Source organism: Bacillus rossius, chromosome 1 (genome assembly GCF_032445375.1).
Source record: "Bacillus rossius redtenbacheri isolate Brsri chromosome 1, Brsri_v3, whole genome shotgun sequence".
Classification (NCBI taxonomy): Eukaryota; Metazoa; Arthropoda; class Insecta; order Phasmatodea; family Bacillidae; genus Bacillus; species Bacillus rossius.
In genome coordinates, this window is record NC_086330.1 from 120,721,083 (window position 1) to 120,740,271 (window position 19,189).

The following is a 19,189-nucleotide window of genomic DNA, read 5'->3' on the forward strand; positions in this document are numbered from 1 at the left end:
AGTACCGCGTGGCAGTAGACCGAGTGTTGACGGAGAGGCAGGAGATGTTCACGATGTCCGACCCTCTCAGGCTAACCACAGTCATGGAACACCACATCCCGACTACCCATAAAAACCCGGTGTACGAGCCCCCTAGAGGTTACAGTTTCCGCAAGCAGTGCGCCATAGGGAACAGGTCGCGGAGTTGCTCCGGGACCGTGTCTTTGAGCCCTCGAAAAGTCACTACAATGCTTGCATTGTGCTGGTGCCGAAGAAGGACGGGTCCTAACGCTTCTGCGTTGACTTCTGTCTGCTGAATGCGATCACGGTCAGATCTCCCCCACCCCAAATCAGCGTAGAGAATGCCGTGGCCAGCCTCGGATGGGCCAGAGTTTTCAGCACCCTCGATCTTAAATCAGGTTAGTGGCAGTTCCCCATATGGGCCGACGAAAGATAGAAAACAGCGTTCACCATCCCCGACGGTCGAAAGTTTCAATTCCAGGCGATGCCATTTAAATTAAAATGTGCCCCAGGTACGTTCCAAGGGATGATGACGCGAGTACTGGAGGGCTACGTCGACCGCTTCGCATTAGCTTACCTCTATGATGTCATTATCTTCTCGAAGACCTGGGAAGAACACATCCGCCACCTGACTCTAGTCCTAGAGCGCCTAGCCACCAGCACTTGACAGTAGCGCACCACATGTACCACCTGGGTACACAGGAGGTTTAATTATGGGCCACATAGTGAGCGCCGCGGGCAACCGTCCTGAGCCGGGCCACCTAAAAAAAATCGCGGGAGCCGACGTTCTACGGACTCGGAAACAGCTCCAACGCTTTATCGGCCTGATAAATTGGCTACATTGTTATGTCCCAGACTTCTCACAAACGATAGCCCCACTGACAGACCTCCTGTCGCCCCAATCGCGGTACAAGTGGAACAGCTACGCCCAACGCACATTCGAGGAGGTCAAGGCCGCCTTCACACAATGCCACATGCTCGTGGGGGTAGACCCAGAGCGCCGCCTACCTACAAACTGACGCAAGGTCCCTCGTGGTGGGCGCGATATTGTTTCACGTAACCCAGGGGCGTATCCTGACAAATTTGGTAACGCATGCAATATAGAATACATCTAACCCCCCCCCCCCACCCCCCCGGAAGAAGAGGGGTCCGGGGGCCCTCTCCCGGAAAATTTTGGTTTTCAGGGAGCAAAATGGTGCTGTTTAGGCAGTTTTTTTAAAAAAATAATTAAACTTAAAACTGGTAACAACATTAAATTTTTTGTGATAAACTTAGAGAGAAGAATTAACAAAGATATTAAATTGTCACTCACCATGTATTTACTTATAATGGAACTCGGATCTTTGGTTTTTCCTGCAGAACTGCTCCGTGACTTCGTCGAAAAAAGGGGTTGCGGGCTTTCATCTGCACCAACAGATCTTTTTCTATGGACATGATGGAGAGTGCAGACAAACGACTTTGTCCTTGCGCATTTCTTGTGAATGATTTTATTCATCTTAGTGCAGAAAACGAACGTTCTACGGATGACGATGTAGCAGGAATAGTTGAAACCATTACACACAGTTTATAGAGTTCTGGAAGTCCACTTTGGAGTTCATTTTGATACAGGAAATGGTGCATTTCTTGCACTGTCTCTCCCTCAAAATGTTTAGATGTAAACATAGCACTCAATTCAGATTTCAGCCTAACAATATCAAAAATTTTTCCATAGAGTGTCCTTAATTTTTGAAATGCCTCCTCGGGGAAAACATCTGAAAATGTTGAGAATTTTTTTGAATCAAACATTTAAATGAACTTCAAATCCTGCAACGATTGAAACCGAATATTCAGCTGCATGATTACTGTGTCCAAAATCTCAAGGTACATCCTCCTAAAATCGTCCTTTACAGTGACTTCCGAGCAGTTTCCTTTTCTTTTCTTCCTTGCAGGCTCACAGTCAGATACGGTTTCAGTTTTCAACCATATTTTAACAAAATCGCAATTTCTCTTTGTGTTTAGCTTATCCTTCAGAGCTTCAACTTCTTTGCTGCAAAATGTAATGTCCAAGTATTTTGACTGCACAATGTTAAATGTAACATCTGTCAACGAAAATAACTCTCCAAATACACACAACAAGAAGTTGAACTGAAAATCCCTTAACATCATAAGAAATCCACGAGCTTCGTTAATAGCAGTTGTGTCCCAGTCTTCCGGATTTTCTAAAATGGGCTCGTACAGTTCTTCAAGTTCTTCTTTATGATCAGCGACAGTCTGAACTAAGCGACTTGAATAACTCCATATTGTCGGTGCAAGTTTAGGAAATCTCTTCTGCACTATAGTGTCTAATAAATTGGTTCTTTTTGAGTAATGGACAAAAAACTGACAAAGCCGCTAAGGTTAGCAAAAACACTCTACATGCACTTTTACATGAAACTGCTGCTTACGATAACACCAAATTCAACTTGTGGGCGTAACAATGTACAAATACAGCATGAGGAATCACTTCTCTAACTTTTGCCTGCACACCATTCAAATGTCCGGCCATGACCGCCGCACCATCATACGTCTGCGCGACCAGTTTGTCCTTACATTGAAATACTTCAAGAGTGTCTATTGCAAGTTTTGCTAGTGCCTCTGCTGACCTGTCTCCACTGACATCATGAAAGCCTACGAACCTTTCGTATACTTGCCCCTTGTACACATATCTTAACACTGTTGATAGCTGTGAAAAATTTTGTTACATCACATGTTTCGTCAAGCATAATAGCAACAAACGTTGCTTCTTTAATCTCATTTTTTATTTCCGAAATCATTACATCATTGATACTTTGAATTAAATCATTTTGAATTATTGGTGATAATCCAGTGAACACAGAGCTTGTATACAAGTGGACTCTCAATTTGTCGTCAAACTCAGCCAACAAATGAACTAGCTCTACATAATTGCCTCGATTGTTAAAATCACTGTTTTCCTTGTGTCCTCGAAATGACAGTTCCTGTTGCCCTAAAATGCATGTAGCTGCAGTCAGTCTCTTCAGTATTTCCCGATTCTGTTTTACAGTTTCATTGTGTTTTAAAATGCTTGCACGTTTCTATGAATCCAGTTGCAAGTCAGCCCTACTTTAGCCGAATGTACCGAGCGATATCCACGCATGTATATGAGAGACTGACTTTTCATGCCATGAAATTGCCGTGTGCAAATTATTAAGATCTGAATAACCCCAGTCTTTACTGTTCCAGGGTGATTTTTCATTTGCAAGCAACAAACATGGCCAACAGAAGAGTTTTGTTAATGTTTCACTGCCACATAACCACACAATTTTGTTATAAAGCTCAGGATTAAATGTCTGTACAAAATTTTTAGTTTTGTTATCTGTTTTTAGATTGCTAAGCGCTGATGTCGGGCGCCTGTTTTTAACGATTTCTAACTATTCATCAAATGAACATGATTGAAAAGGTTTATTAAAAATAGTCTCTACGACGTCATTTTTACAGTTATTCATCTTGCAAAACTACAATTTTACAACAAACTTAATTGTAAACTTATCACTAAATCACTAACCATCACACAATCAACTCCTGTTCATGCTGAATAAAATGTCACCTTCAAGCACCTGCAACCTCCCACGTGACACATAAGCTTAACACAAGCTGCGACAAGCACCCACGCCGCACGCGTTAAGATTGCAGTGAAAAGGAAAAATAGTAAAATTAAGAGTTGAATTACAACTAAATGTGTCTACGAATGTTATATAATTCTAACCCAAACATTTAATTTAAAAAAAAACCGACTGAACAGACACTAAATGGACTCGTTCGCAGCCGCGCTGTGTTACTGATCAGTGAATGCAGAAGCAACTAGTGCATGCATGCGACCCCGTCTTCGCGAGAGTTGATAGTGACTTCACATCTGGAGAGTGGCTGTTGAGAACACCACAGCGCCGTACCGCGACAATCTGAGGAAATATTACAACTATCATTCACGCTGTAGTCAATAGGTAGCGCTTATGCATTTGTTTGCCACACGTCGCACAAATCGTGAACGGAACAAGATTAGCTATGAAGAAAAGGGAATAACTTAAGCAGAAAACAATTACAGAACTAAACAGAGAGATCGTGATCAATGCCACAATGCCCATAAAATATTAGTTTCATTTAGAGCATGCACTGCATGCATTGCATTCATGGAGAATACGCCCCTGACGTAACCCCGAACGGCGATCGTGAGGTCATAGACTACGCTAGTGCGAAGCTCGGGTCGGCCGAACGCCGATACCACAGTAACGAGCAAGAGTGCCTAGCCGTGGTCTGGGCCATAAAAAAGTACCGGCCCCACCTCGAAGGGTGGAACTTTACTCTGAGGACGGACAACCGGTGCCTCACGTGGCTGCACACAATGCAGGGCAGAAAAGGTAAACTGATCCGGTGGGCATTGTTCTTGCAATCGTTCGATTTTGAGGTGGGACAATTCCCCGGCACCGACAATCAGCCACCCGACCTGCTGTCGCGGGAGCCCGAAAAGAACACAGAACTACTAGATGAGTACGACTGGGACGAGATGCTACCCTCCGACACGCCAAACACACAGAGGCACTGCGATTCAACGTGCGCCCACATTACAGCCGACGCGAACATTGACAAGGGACTACCCATCACAGACGTGTATGCCAAGCACAGGAGACGTCGCTGGACGCTGACCGATGCCGCTGACAAATCCCCGCGGCCGATCACGGGACATGGCGCATGCAGGACTGTGTAGTGATGACGCGGACTCAGGGCGAGGCACGGGAAGCGACGCTGAGGTTTTTTCACAAACACGACATCGCCGGACACCCCGGGACAGACGAGACATGCCGCGAAGTGGGCCGTCACTACCATTGGCCCGGCGTAACCCACGACGGTCGGGAGTACGTACGGAAGTGCGGAGTCTGCCAGAAACGGAAGGCACATAGACGCATCAGAGAGCAGCAACAGCATCCTAGTGAACCTACCACTACTTTCCAGACAATAGCACTGGACGTGATGGGCCTCTACCCCTTCACACCCCGAGGAAAATGCTTCCTACTCGTCATGACTGACATGTTCACTCGGTGGACCAAGGCGTACCCATGCAGTAACATCAGGACCTCCACCCTCGTCAGCATCCTTATGAAAGTATTCCTATCGCGTTGGGGCTACCCCCAGTCTATACTGATGGACAACCCCAGTCAGTTCCTAGGATGCCAGTGGAAAGGTAGGTGCAATGACCACAAATCGAACACCACATGATGCCTGTCTACCACCCAAGGGCCAACCCGACCGAGCGGTGGAACCAGGAACTGAAGGCACAACTGCACTTCCGCCTGGGGGCAGACCACGCGCAGTAGGATGTGCACGTACCCGACACGCTGATCTGCGTACGATGGCGAAACCAATGCCACCACAGGCCTCACACCTGCAGAGATGGTGTAAGAGCACAGCAGGCCCCTACCAGGCGAGTGGACCGCACACGGAGTTCCACACCCAACAGAAGACGCGGAAGACCGCGACCAACGGCACAACGCCGAACACGGCGGGGCACGACAGCGTCAGAGGAACTACACCCAAGGGATAACACCTATGACCGACCACTCCCTACCTGCCTTACGGGTAGGCGACCTGGTGTTCACCCACGTACACCTGCTCTCAAATGCACCCAGTAACTACTGTGCTGGTCTACCCCTGAGGTGGAGTGAACCCCATCCCGTACGCCAACAGCTCGGGAGGACCACGTACGTGGGACGCTACTGCAGGAAGAGGGACAAGAAAGTACACCGTGGCGACCTGCGCCTCGCATCCCTACCAGGGAAGAGGATACCGGACTACGGGACTACCCAACGCCTGACCCAGGTGAGGTGCTCGATAAAAACATCCCACCTGAGACCACCCCGGCACGGTGACAGACCGAACAGAACCGACCGCACGCGCTCTTGTACGTGGACACGGCAAACACCACGGCAGAGACGGGAAACTGTGGGCCCCTCAGGACACCACCCCCCAAGGATGAGCCCGGGGATGTCCTTAGGACCCAGCCACCTCGACGCCGACATCCGCCACGACATCTCGAGGAGTACATCTTAAATACCCCGAAAGATAGGATGCCAAGTAACCCATCACCCGACGGTACAAACGACCAGGAGGAGGAATCGCAGTGAGAGTCCCAGGACCCCTCATCGAATGGCCCGCCGACCCGGACACCGATGAACCCACGATGCAAACAGATCAGCAGGGAGACAGACTCTGGGTGCTCTCCATCACTAATCTCTCCCACACCCCCGGCGCACTTTCAGAAGACAACGAAGCCGACAACACCCCTGTGGTGACGGAACCAGATGACGAGGTCGGTAAAACCTCCAATCCAAGCCCGCCCGGCATACCGGAACAGGAGAGGAGGCCATACCGATCCACGCCGTACCCAGTACCAGAGGACAGGTGGCCTGGCGTACCCGAGTCTCCCAGCAGGTCCCCCAGTCCGTGAACCGACCCCAGTGGCCGACCCCGAAGGATCGGTCGACCACCAGGATACCTGGCCGACTACAACCAGGGGTAGGCGCCGAGGGACCACACAAACAGGCCAGCACCCGGTTGTTCGATGTAAGATGACCTGCGACCAAAGCGCAGAGCCTACCAGCTGCAGCCACCGCGGACACCACCTGGGTGGAGCTTCTGCCGAAGCTAGTGGTGCCCCCACGTGGCAGGGCTACTAGCGGCGCACGGTTGGGCTTCTCGGGTGGGGAGGGGCGCGTTTGACATCGTCTGACCGAAGGCTACTGCAAAGCCCGACTGCAACCGCCAGTATCCGACCCCGCTAACGGAACACATCCCTAGCCATGGCCTACCTGAGCCAGGCGAGCACCGTTGCAACAGGTAGAATCAAAGACTATGCCCTAATGAACCAGCTACCTCGACCCCAGATCATTATAAATCAAACACAATTTAATGGTAACGTCACTTTTTATTAAAAACCCCGTTCAAGGAGAGAGCGATGTAGGAGTGCCCGGGTCACTCACGTGTGAATTCATGTAGATACATTTGTGAGTGCTCCCCTTGCGGCCTTCTGCCTAAATTATTTAGAGTATTGTGTAATGTAATTATGACCTCCCTAATTTTTTCTGTATAACTCGTCACTGGAGCAGTCAACAAGTGACGAACAGTCTCCAGTGTGACTCGTATTATTCAAACTTAATTAATGTAAACTTGTAAAATCTAATTCTTAGAGAGTATCTGCAAATTAGGTTAATCTTTATTATTTAATGTATGAATTTAGAGCCACTTTCAATCTCTTGTTAATTTAATAATTTCCGAATAACGGAACTTTATAAACCTTGGCGCGAGAGAACCCTGAGGCCTCCCCTCGTGCCAAGGCCATACACCAGTACCGAGCGACTCATGGACCGGGGCGGACGTGCGTCCCAAGGGAGTCCTCATCTTTTGTCTCCACTGAAATTCACTACTGGTAACTATAGTCATTCTTCAAATCCTTTTCAAACTTAAACTCCCCGTGCGCACCCGGTCCTTTTTACGGTGTAGTGCCTAAACCAACCGCTTAATCATAAACTCCCCACACAAAGCAATACGCAGGGCAGTGCAGCATACGGCACGGGCCGACTCGTGCCACCAATGACTTTTGGATAGTCGCCGAGTGCACAGGCACCGGCAGCAACGACGTAAAGACTTGTAATTAATTTAATATCGAATTGTGGTCCACACAGGTGGACCCGGGTATCGCCGTTGTGCAATTTTCGGGATTGGCCGCCTCCAATCGACTCCCCTTCTTAACCTCGACTGGCGTGAAGATTTATGATTAGTGACGGCGCATTAGAGCGCCCAGTGTCAATTAAGTGTAATATTTTTAGGGAAATTCAATGTGCATCGTGTAACTGTAAACTGCAGGTGTAGCTGTTCGATTCAATTAAACGTCCACTCCGCACACTCCGTGGGCGATGTGTATACGACAGTGGAAAACCGAATCTGTGTACGTTATTGTGTGAACTTCCCTAACCCAGTCAGGAATCAACGTGCTATGCTTTGCAGGGCCCATAACGTGTCAATAGCCGGGGATCCCTCCACCCACGACCACCGCCAACGGTCCAAGCGGGCCACGCAGGGGCATTCGCACCCAACGACACAACTCTTGTTTAGACACAGAGCTAGTCTAGCGCCCTCCCGGATACACTTAAAAAACCAGCCTTCCCGCTAGGAACCACGCCGTATCTCAAACACGAGAACCCGGACGACGGCATATATGTAGGTGTAACATAACACACACCACTTACAAATACGAAACCAACACACTTATATTTAGGATCTTTAATAATGTTATGGAAAGTAAAGATATTATCACAAAATAATTAACCAATACAAATCAAATTTATACACATCGAAAATTTTCATAATTTCCATGAAAGCAAAATTGTACTTACCTATTTAACGAAAAATTTCAAAATTATTTTTTGTCAATATTTATGAGAGTGTTTGACACTTACAATCACAGAATATATATATATATAGTGCCTATCTTTTTACTGTTGACAATTTTCTGGCTGCCTCCCTTTAGAGATTGTGAGTCTGTAAGAAAAATAAGTGGGTCCCAGGGTTTTGTTCCAGCCATTTGACTGGAGACAGGTGTGCCGACTGAAGGATTCCCTGGGTTGTTGCTACCCAGGATGCCGAATTACGTGAAAAGCATACACATATATCTTATAGGTAGTCGTTTATTAGCACTGGCACCAGGTACAGAGTGCTATCTTACTCCTCACCATTTCTGTTATTGAATAGACGTCACTGCACTACCGCAGCCCCTTCCAAAGGTGGCACATTATTTGCTAGAGAAGGTCTCTTGCCACTAGTTACATGGTTGACGGTTCCGTTTGGAACTAAGTCCCCGTAACTAATACTTAAGTACATACATGAAACCCTGACACTTTACTCAAGGCATGGATGTCGTCGTGCTGACTGTGCATTTGATGTGCAGTAATATCCCGACATGGCGGACATTTCCGGTGACGTCGTACCGACTGGAGGCCATTAAGCCCGACAAGTACTCCCAGTGTATAATTTTTGTCACGGAACTGCATCTGATGCAAACAACACATAATATTTCACGGAGTAAGCTCAATAAGCCATCCCCTTAAATTAACATGTGATAAGAAATGTGCGTCGTAGAGTACAAGTGTTAGCCCTCTCCGGGCACAGTGATTAATGAATGCCCTTAATTCTCATCGTGGCCTAGAGCTTTAATTTAAGTAAGAAACAAGGCGCTGAAGCAATATCCAGAACAAAGCTATAAACATAAACATAACCAGTGGTTTTTACCAACTAGTCAGTAGTCTTTTTTACTCATCTTTTTAAATAATATTTGTTCAATTTCTTGAACTAAAGCTTTAATCAATATTTCATACATCTAATGTCAGCATTATTTTTCAAACAAGAGTCATGTACAATTAACAAGTAAGTTTCCAATAAAAACGGAATAGCGGTAATTTCTTTTCTTCAACTGTGGTTTGGCGCGCGGCGTAACTGTCCCCCCCCCTCCCCCCAATCCAAAACAGTCCCCTCCGGCATTCCAGATCATCTCGCGGCCCGGGGTGGATGTGTTGTTCGTTGTTCGTTCCTTGAGGAACCTTCAATTTAGTAACTAACCGATTCTTCACTCTGGTAAATATAGTAATGAACCAAATCCTTTGTAACGTCAATTCCCCACGCGACCCCGGGTTGGTTTTTATGGTGCAGGGATTAACCCGACCGTCGTAATTCCTGCCTTAAGGCCACGGGCCAAAGGGCCGCCTTATGATCAGTCACTTTATGGACCTGGCCAACTCCAGGACAACCAACGAACTCCCCCTCTAACGGACTGCCTTAGGGAGAGACAATCATAATTAATCATGGGTAGTGTCGTGCAATATCGTGTACCCAAATACGTCCATTAATAAATATGTGTACCACACGTTTTCAGTTCCTGTGTGTGTATTACATCTGTGGTTAGGCACAGGGAGTGTCACCATTGTCTTGACGCAACTCCCACTGCCTGATTAAGTTTTGAGTGAATTTAAGTTGAAAATGATCTCAGAGGGCAAAAACGGGGATTCGGCCTTGTGGCGGCAGGCAGGAGAGCGTCGCGATTTTAAACTACCTGGGCTGTTCAAGCCGCCCAGGACGCCTTGAAAATAAAAGGAAAACCGACTGGGAAGATACTGCACTTTATTAAGACTGTTACACTTGTTTGTCCAATGCCTGGTCGAGTCTGTTGTCAGACCGTCTCTTCACGATAGGTTCAATGCATTGACGTTGCGTGCGAATAGGATAGATTGCAAACTCGTGTCTAATGATTTATCCTGTGACTGTGGCTAACACGAAGACTGCGCAAACTATCGCGGAGCTGATATACTGCAACTGTTTATGTGGTGAATGACATTAAACATATAATAACAGCAATACATAATCAATGTTCTTACAGGTGATTGCAATCTAACCCACTACAAAATACGAATGCTTCAAAATGTGCATAATCCCGGCTAGATGAGAACATACGAGAGTCACAGTCACTTCTTATAGGTTAACAAATTTATAATTTGGTTAGATTGTAAATATGTATATGACACAGTTAAAATCAGATAGATTGACGTCATGTATATTAGGGAGTTAGTACATGACACTCGAGGCTGGATAGAACCCCTTAAGAAATAACGATTCACTGGCGTTGAAGCCTGGAAACTGCGTACGAACCAAGTCTGATGTCCTAATGCTTAAGACGTGAAAAATTACGTAGAATGTTGAAATATCCCTGTTGGGATTGTACCAACCTCGGGGATTAGTACAAGTATTTACCAATTAATAGAAAATTATAACTTAATAGAAACAGCAATAGAACATTAAGTAAGCAAGGTGCCTAATGAAGGACATGTGAACTCTTACCAAAATAATAATTTCCAAAGGATTTACACAACTTCGTTCAAAAAATTTATTTGTTCAAAACAAGTAACATGCAACTATGAAAATGACAGCGAAAATAACGAGTGAGTACACTAGTAATAGCAATGACTCATCTTTAAATCATGCAGATGCAATATACTGAACAATTCATGGAATAGAATAAAGTTTCCTGCATATCATGATCAAACAATTAAAGCTTAACAGCACTAAAGAACACTCGTGAGTACAGTCGCAATAGCCATGACTAACCTTTAAATCATGTAAATGCAATATACTGAACAATTCATGCAATACAATAAATTGTTAGATTCATACATACGATCGCAACTATTCAAGAGCGATATCAAGAGCAATTAATACATTGGTCAAAGTTTATACCAGAAAGGAGAAGCCTAATACAATTGTCACATCTGACAAAGGTTACAACAAATACTGCACAAGACGACAACGTAACCGAACAATGTCTTGGATTCACGAACCTTCGTAAGTACAAACTGCAATACAATAAAATAATTAAATTACTAACATTACATATTTAGGACACCATGGTGTCGGTAAATGCACAACATATACAGTTACATTAAAGCATTGAACTCCTCGCAAAGTTTTATTTTAGCTCCTTTTACATAGAGTGTCAAGCACCGAACACTTGTGAACATTAAACTTGACCTATAAATTGATAATACTGGGCAAAGGCAACACAGCCAATCAAAACACCTGAACTGCATTATTACACAAATGATTCCTACACACAAGTAAAGAAAGTAATAATATTAATAATAAGCCAAACAAAATTTCCAAAGGCAATCCGAAAACCAATTTAGAAAAATCCTTATCCAAAGTTAATCAATCACATACCCCCTTCGCGCTGCCCACACACGTCGGACACAGCGAACTACCTGCTACCCAATTAGCTACATGTTACCTCGTTCGAACCTGAAATGAGAAGAACATCAAACAGTCGTGGCAACTACCAGGGAGACTGAACGCTCGAGCGCATGTGCAGAGAGGATACTGGTGTAGGGGAAAAGGAGGGGAGGCAGCACAGACCACCAGGGAGGGGACAATAAGAAGGAGAGGAGGTAGGAGGGATGATTCTTGTTTGTCGATGACGTCATGTCTTCTTGATGCCGGCACAGGATTAAAATGAATTATGCGAAGAACCGCACGTAAGGACGTACGGCTGAGTGGGGTCGTGCACAGAACTAAATGGAAAAGATTTGATATACTTACAACTATTGCGATGAACTGGACGTGGCACGAAAACTGTAGGCTCTGCGTTCACGGAGCGACCGATCCCTGTGAGCTCCCGACGGCAACTGGCGCCAGAGCGTTGTGCGACCTCGCGCCAAGATGCGTGTAGCGTGGGAAAACAGCTCCGACCAGTTTTGGACTTTAATGATATATTTGACATTACATGATTATTTAACAATTGGACATAATTTTCACATTATTACAGTATCTTTTAATTGATATTAAGTTGGTTGTTTTAAATAGAAGAATTACTCATTTAATTATACATTAGCGCATTGCCACACCCGGCCGGGTGCTGTAGTCGACTTGGTGTTCGTCGCGGCACACTTTCACTCACTCGGCGGACATCATGCTCGGGTGTGTTCGTTGCTCTTACGAGTAAGTGTTGTTGGGATGTAATGGCTTGTGCAATCCAGAGGGAGCACCGGCAGTTGGCGTCAGTCTATTAGCAGTTAATAACACCCTTAAGATACAGCCACCGAGTCTAGGGAAGCACTCTTGGGCCGATCGACCCACCCCATTGGTTAGACGTACGAACTAACCCGGTGCCCTCCCGGAAAAACACCATAAAGTAATACCGGCCCCTTATACTCGCCGCGGGACTCGAACCCGAGAACCAGGCCGACGGCACCATTACATGCCCGATTGCGAGCAAAGGTACTGATTCCGTGTTGCGTTGAGGCTGCTGGCCTCTGTGAGCTCCTTAAGGTGACTCACTTTCCCCCAGCGCGGCCAGAGGGACATGCTACCTCCTGCTAAAAAGCACAGAGTATGGGAAAACAGACGCAGCCAGTTTTACAGCTTAGTCGCACATTGAACAATTTGTACTTATTAGAAAAGTAATTGAAAGCTGTTACAAGTTTAAGTCCCTGAAAAGATATACTTTAATCCTTTTACCTAGTTCGGCAGAAGCGTCTTGCCACACTCGGCGGAGTGATACTGCTAATGTGGCTATTAGTGGCGCTATCTTTGTAATGTTCGCGCACTGTTCGTAGCTGCACAATGCTGCGCGCACGGGCACGTTCGTCGAATATATATTTTTAATACTCATTCCATTTGAATGTATTTTTTAAAAAATAAAAATTATTTCTATTAGGATTAAATTGAATTTTAATCAAATACATTCTACGATTCGGCGATAGGTCTACTTACAGTCACACTATGCGTATTTTTATATACATCTACATCACATAATATAATATGAATAATGTTTTGCTGTTTTTAATGTAGCTAAATCTATGTAAGTACGGCATCCTCACAATTTACATAATTAAATATAGCCAACTTAATGTATCCCCATCCCAACGACCTAGAGATATATAGACTGCTTATCACTCTGCTTTCAGCGCCAATTGCTGCTGTCGACGGCATACTGGGGAACTACAACCCGAGCGAGAGAGACAGAGAGCTGTTTTGACATGGTGGGCAAAACATAGCTGTAAAAGCATTGGTTCTTATGAAAAAAAGATGCAAGTGTCTAGTAAATTCCCTAAAAATGTAGGTTTTTCGCAATTTTACAGTTTTTGCGGGTAATACTTAAAGATGGAACGACTGAAATATAATTTTAAATTTAGTTTCATCGTAGTGCGATGTGTAAGTACGACATTAAACGTGCTAGAAAATAGCTAACCCTTCTTCGACCCAACGTTTGTGAACAATATTTAGATCAGTTATTGAACCTATTATGTATGTATTTCGGGTAGGTAATTTAATAAAATACATGGAATTTATCTCATCACTAAGTACTATTAATTTAAAATAATCGACTGCAATGGAATAAAAACCACTTTTAAATGATTTGTGTGGGTTTTATTATTTGTGTTATTTGTTATCTGTTCATTCATCACATAATTTTACGTAATGAACATAATTCATCCCGTAGTATTACATAATTAACTTAGTACACTGCTACTTTTCTGCTGTCAACGTATGTCGTATGCTAACAAAGCACTGTTTGCCCACCATTCTGTCAAATTCAATTGGAATCAAAGATGGCCTCCCACTAGCAGTCTATATATCTCTAGTTCGTTGCTCCATCCTTAACGATTTTGAACTGTTTTAGAACCTACATGGAGCCTCCATTTTCAACAAATCGAAGGTTTGAATAAGAAAAAAAAAAATTAATCCTCAGTGGAATTGTAATCCTGCCAGCAAACGATTTGTTGGAATTCTTTCGATTTTTTGTAACGTAAAACCCCTTACATAATTCCGTTAGCGATTTTTCAAGAATAGGGGTTTGTATATTTCTATCAGATTTCAGTCATTCCGCTAGTGTAATTATCCCGAAAGCATCAAGAATTTCAAGCACTATTTTCGCATTGTTTTGGGTGTTACAATATGGCAGTTGACAGGTTTAAATGGAGAATTTAAAAACGTCGCAGCATGTCGTGTCCTTTCAATTCCCTACTCCTTGTATGGTGTAGAGTAAGGAAAATGTTATTGTTTTTAATTTAGTTCAATCAATAGTTCATAAAGTGTGTAAAACGAACGTATCCGAATTTGACATATCAAATAGTTTACTTGACTCATGTGTGGTCTTGATAGTATTAGGTAAGAAAAAATCGTATTCGGAGGCGATTAATTAATCAAGCTAAATAAAACTGAATCGAATGGTTAACGTTTTAATATTTTTTATAAATATCGGCTTAAGCATATAAGGAAAGCTGATACAGGTACTGTACTATTAATTACCTACTAATTATGTATATTAACTCTTTGTTTTGGAGAATCAGGAAAAAAAAAATTGGTTGGGGAATGTATAAATTTTAATTATATCTACATTTTTACAATAAAATATATTGTGATAACCCAGACATTAAAGCCTCATGTTGCTTATGCTACCTTAGAATCTATAAAGTTACTAAATTAGTGGTTGATAGTTAATCCTGGTTTAAAGTTTAGGTTATAGATAGTTCACAGGGAAATAATGGTAGTGGTTTAACATGAATTAAAATCCAACTCTAATGACTACAACTTTAACAACTAGCTAATCCACTGAGTTAGTTGACAATAATCAAATCTACTTAAAAAAAATTTTATTTTAATTTAATTTCTGTAGTAAATGTGGATGTAAAGAATTGTTCTCCAACCTAAGACCTTACTTGGTAGTTGCTAGTATGTGCTTTTTATTCATGAAGACAAATAAGTTAAAAGTGTAGAAAGCTACTTTTGTTGTACTATTGCAAGTTAGGCTGCAATTCTTACGATTGTTAAAACTTGCCATTGCAGATATTCAAACGTACTTTACATTACATTTCTAATGTTATCTGAGATTTTTTGAAAGGGAAAAATTCGGCCATCTTAATTTGAGGTCTAGATTCATTAATTTATTTTAACTATTGAAAATGGTTAGTTGCATTGTTTCCAATAACATTAAAGTGTATAATTTGCAGACAATTACGTACTTAATTATTCTATTTTTCCATCTGTGATTACTTTCAGACTCTTCGTAGACTAGTACATTAGTTGATTTATAGGATTGCATGCAAGACATCACGCTGGCCAGTTCAGGAATTGTTGCGTGTAGTCGCTCGGCGCTACTCGAAGTGGAAAGCTGGCTCCTGTACCACTGGTTTGCTATGGATCGTTCTTGTAAGTTGCTCTCTTGCTGTATTCTTTGCAAACTTGGCATAGGTACCATTCTTACTAGGTTCTCTTGTAGCTTTTAATATTAATAAGGGTATCAAGACATTTTAGACTTGTTAACAATGTGATATCATGAAATCTCATTCATGCTGGTTTGTTTGTGTGACTTTTATTTAGAAAGCATTATATTTTTTATTTAGGAATAAATGACAAAAGCAATACTGTTGTATTGCTGTGGTATTTACTCGCCCCGTAAGTTAAGTACAACAATCTGACCACCATAAAGTGTCCGTACATGTTTCAAAACAACACTGCAAAACAATTTTCCTGAAAAATTTACATGCAGTCACTTTCAAAGATGCTCAGTAAATAAATTGATTCACTGGAATCCAACAAAAATTATTTGGTTAGTAATAAGAAACTTAAAAACTAAATATTATAAAAAATTTATATCAAATTCTGGAAATGAGTTTATTTTCCATAACTGGCTTAGCCAAATATTGTTTGTACCTTGCCAATTACCATTGAAAAAAAAAATTCAATTATAGAAACACCAAATATTATAACTAGGTAGTTCTTTAAAATTTACTTTACATAACTGCTTAATAAATGTAAGTTAAAAATACTTGTTAAAATAACTTTTCATATTTGGTGCTGAATACATTTCTGTAACACAAAACAGGAGCTTCGCAAAATTTTAAGTTTAATACTATGAATATAAAAAAAAAATGTTTATAGCATGGAGAAACTTCTCAATAAATTAATCAACTAAAGTCTAATCATAGGCACCTTCATAATTCTTAGCTTGAAGGTAGTTTCATGTATGTAGAACTTCCTTAATTGCAGAATTGTCAAATGGTACAATTTCACCAGTTTCTTACTGTTTACATGCACTATCCAATTCCCTATTGAATGAAACAAGCATTGAATTTTTACCACTCACACCAATTTGACAAAAAAAAATATTCGCACACCTACACACACACAAAAATCACGGACAGTAAACAAGTTACTTCAAATGATAGAAAATGACAACATTACATGTACAAAAAGGCCTTACAAAATAGGTCTCTAAAAAGGTGGTTACCTTCAAAGTTGCACAAACTAGGCAACTTACTCAAAAGTCACCAGGGGGCATATTGAACTGGTCTATGTCACTTGTTGCTCCGGAACTGACAGTCTCGTAGAAAGGTAAACCCGCGTAAACAAAGACCATGGTGTTCTCTATTAGGCTCACTGTCTGAAGCCCTTTTCGCCTCATCCCAACAAACGGACGACAGGCGAAACTTCACTTGGTCACCAAAATTGCAGTCATTTTTGCACATAACCGACCCACTGTGAGTCTGCCTGCTTGCACTCCCCTCCACAGTGCTTTTTCTGCGATCAGCTGACCGTAGGACATCATGCATGTCTCTCATGCCACATTTTGACAATTCATCAAAACACAGTAAATATTAACGTCTAATCAATTACATAAAGTTACTGTAATCTATTCTACATTTGCATAGTCCCTTTAAAGATTAAGTTTGTAACTATCAAATTAATAACAATTTAAAAACCTTTTAAAATACAGAAACATTTCCCCTCGTGGGTAGAATCTCGAAAAATGGTAAAACAGAGTTTAGTTTATAATGTTTATTATTCTTACCCAATATTTTAGGCCCTGATTTATTGGCTTTGGAGATATGATCTTTCTAAATTAAAAAATGGTGAGAATAGCTGCTTACACATGAATGAATGATGATAATCATTTTAAAATATCTCTAAAACTTAGAGAAAATAAAACAGTTGTTTACTGTAATGTGAGAAATGTTCTTGATGAAGGTACGATCTAACAGAAAATGAAATACACTAGCAGGTGATTAAGTTTCAATGGGAAAATTAGGTACTATCTAGTTATTTTCAAAAGTAGCATATATCCTTAGTTTGGTTTCTATATATTGCTGCTGCAGTTTATAAGAAAGGAATATAAACAAATTCTAACTGTTTCTTTCCAAATGAAGTTGTAAAATATAGTCTTGTGGCATATTCAAGTTCCTGGACAGTGAGTAACAGAATAAGAATATACTGCATGTTTTAAGATATTAATGAAACTTATTAGTTCTAACATAAGTGAATGAAATAGACATACATAATATTTTGTAGCCAAATAAAAAAATCTGCTTCCATGTAATGATATAAAATAGGCCAAACTGTGTGCATGGTTACTAATTAAAGAAATTTTTTTCTGCTTTTAAAAAATTCTGTGTAAAACTACGCAATACAATGAATATTTCCTAGTAAGCATTTCTGAGAGCTACATAGCAGCAGTTAATTTGCGACCTTACTTTCTAGAGTTAGCTATTTCTAGTGAGTTGCTTAATAATAGTGCATCAATGTAAAATTTGAAATTTCATGAGTACAGAAAATAAATTTTAGATTTTACCACTTTGCTGAAAATAAAGAGTAAAAACTTTCATACTGTTAGGTACCTGCAGTTTTCCTCAGAAAAATGTGTGCGAGATGTGAAAAATTGTCCTCAGAAATTTATTTGTACAACTCTATTGCTACTTAAGTTTTCAGCCTAACTTTTAGTTTGATTGAATTAAAACTATACAAATGTATGCCTTAGACTTGTTTGAATATGAAGATTTTCAATTCACTAGTAAATTAAGAGCATTCATCAGAGCAGACAGTTCTTCTCAACTCACGCCTAGCATCTGTATTTGTGTGTGTGTGTGTGTGTGTGTGTGTGTGTATGACCTCGAAAAGAGCAAAAGGAGGGAACAAATATATGTCAGTTATCGCTCTCGTACGGTCTTCTCCACACCATTCGCGAGGTGTTATCTTTCGACCCTCCACCTTGCCGGCCCATTGTAAAGCTAAACCTTGGCCAAGGCCACGGATGCATTGGGGGAGCTACGGCGCTACACATGCTCCAGCGATCCACTCATCCCATTTAGTCTTGTTTCATGTATTTGTGTTGGTGAGGCGGGATGATAAGTGCTGCGCTCGCTGGTGTTTCAAGAGCGGTCTCACCTCTAAGCACCAGGCTGTGGACTACCACACAGTCTTCTCGTCATGCATGGGTAACTGTGAGATATGGGTTGTATTATACAGTAAAGAAATGAAGATAATGGTATAAAGCAAGGTCCTCAGGTGCTTTCAAGAACCTGTACCGTTTACCGTGTTTCACGCCTAAAAATCATTCTGAAAACATGTTTATCCTTTTTCACTCTCATAAAACTACAGTTTAAAAACAAAGTTTGGCACAGAACTACTCATTCACCAACTTTTTTTTTTAATGCGTTTCATAAACAGAGACCACTATGTTATCCCAAGCAGTTTTCAAATCATGTGGTTTCTTCTGAAGCTCTGCACACCGTAATTATGCCCATGAAAAGCGAAACAGACTCACAGCAAAGTGGGTTTGTTGTATTCA

General features: G+C 42.0%; 1 protein-coding gene across 5 annotated transcripts in view; it reads left to right on the forward strand.

The window, feature by feature from the left end:
• Window positions 1-14,588: 14,588 nt before the first annotated feature.
• The window catches only part of LOC134543376 (protein salivary glands marred), a 36,451-nt gene continuing 31,850 nt past the window's right edge, over window positions 14,589-19,189 (forward strand). For 3 of the 5 annotated variants that reach the window (XM_063388360.1, XM_063388361.1, XM_063388362.1), the window contains exons 1-2: window positions 14,616-14,855; window positions 15,625-15,774. The gene's annotated coding sequence lies outside the window, so the exon portion shown is untranslated. Of the gene's footprint in view, window positions 14,856-15,624; window positions 15,775-19,189 lie in introns of all 5 variants that reach the window. The other 2 variants (XM_063388363.1, XM_063388364.1) reach the window with 2 other exon arrangements.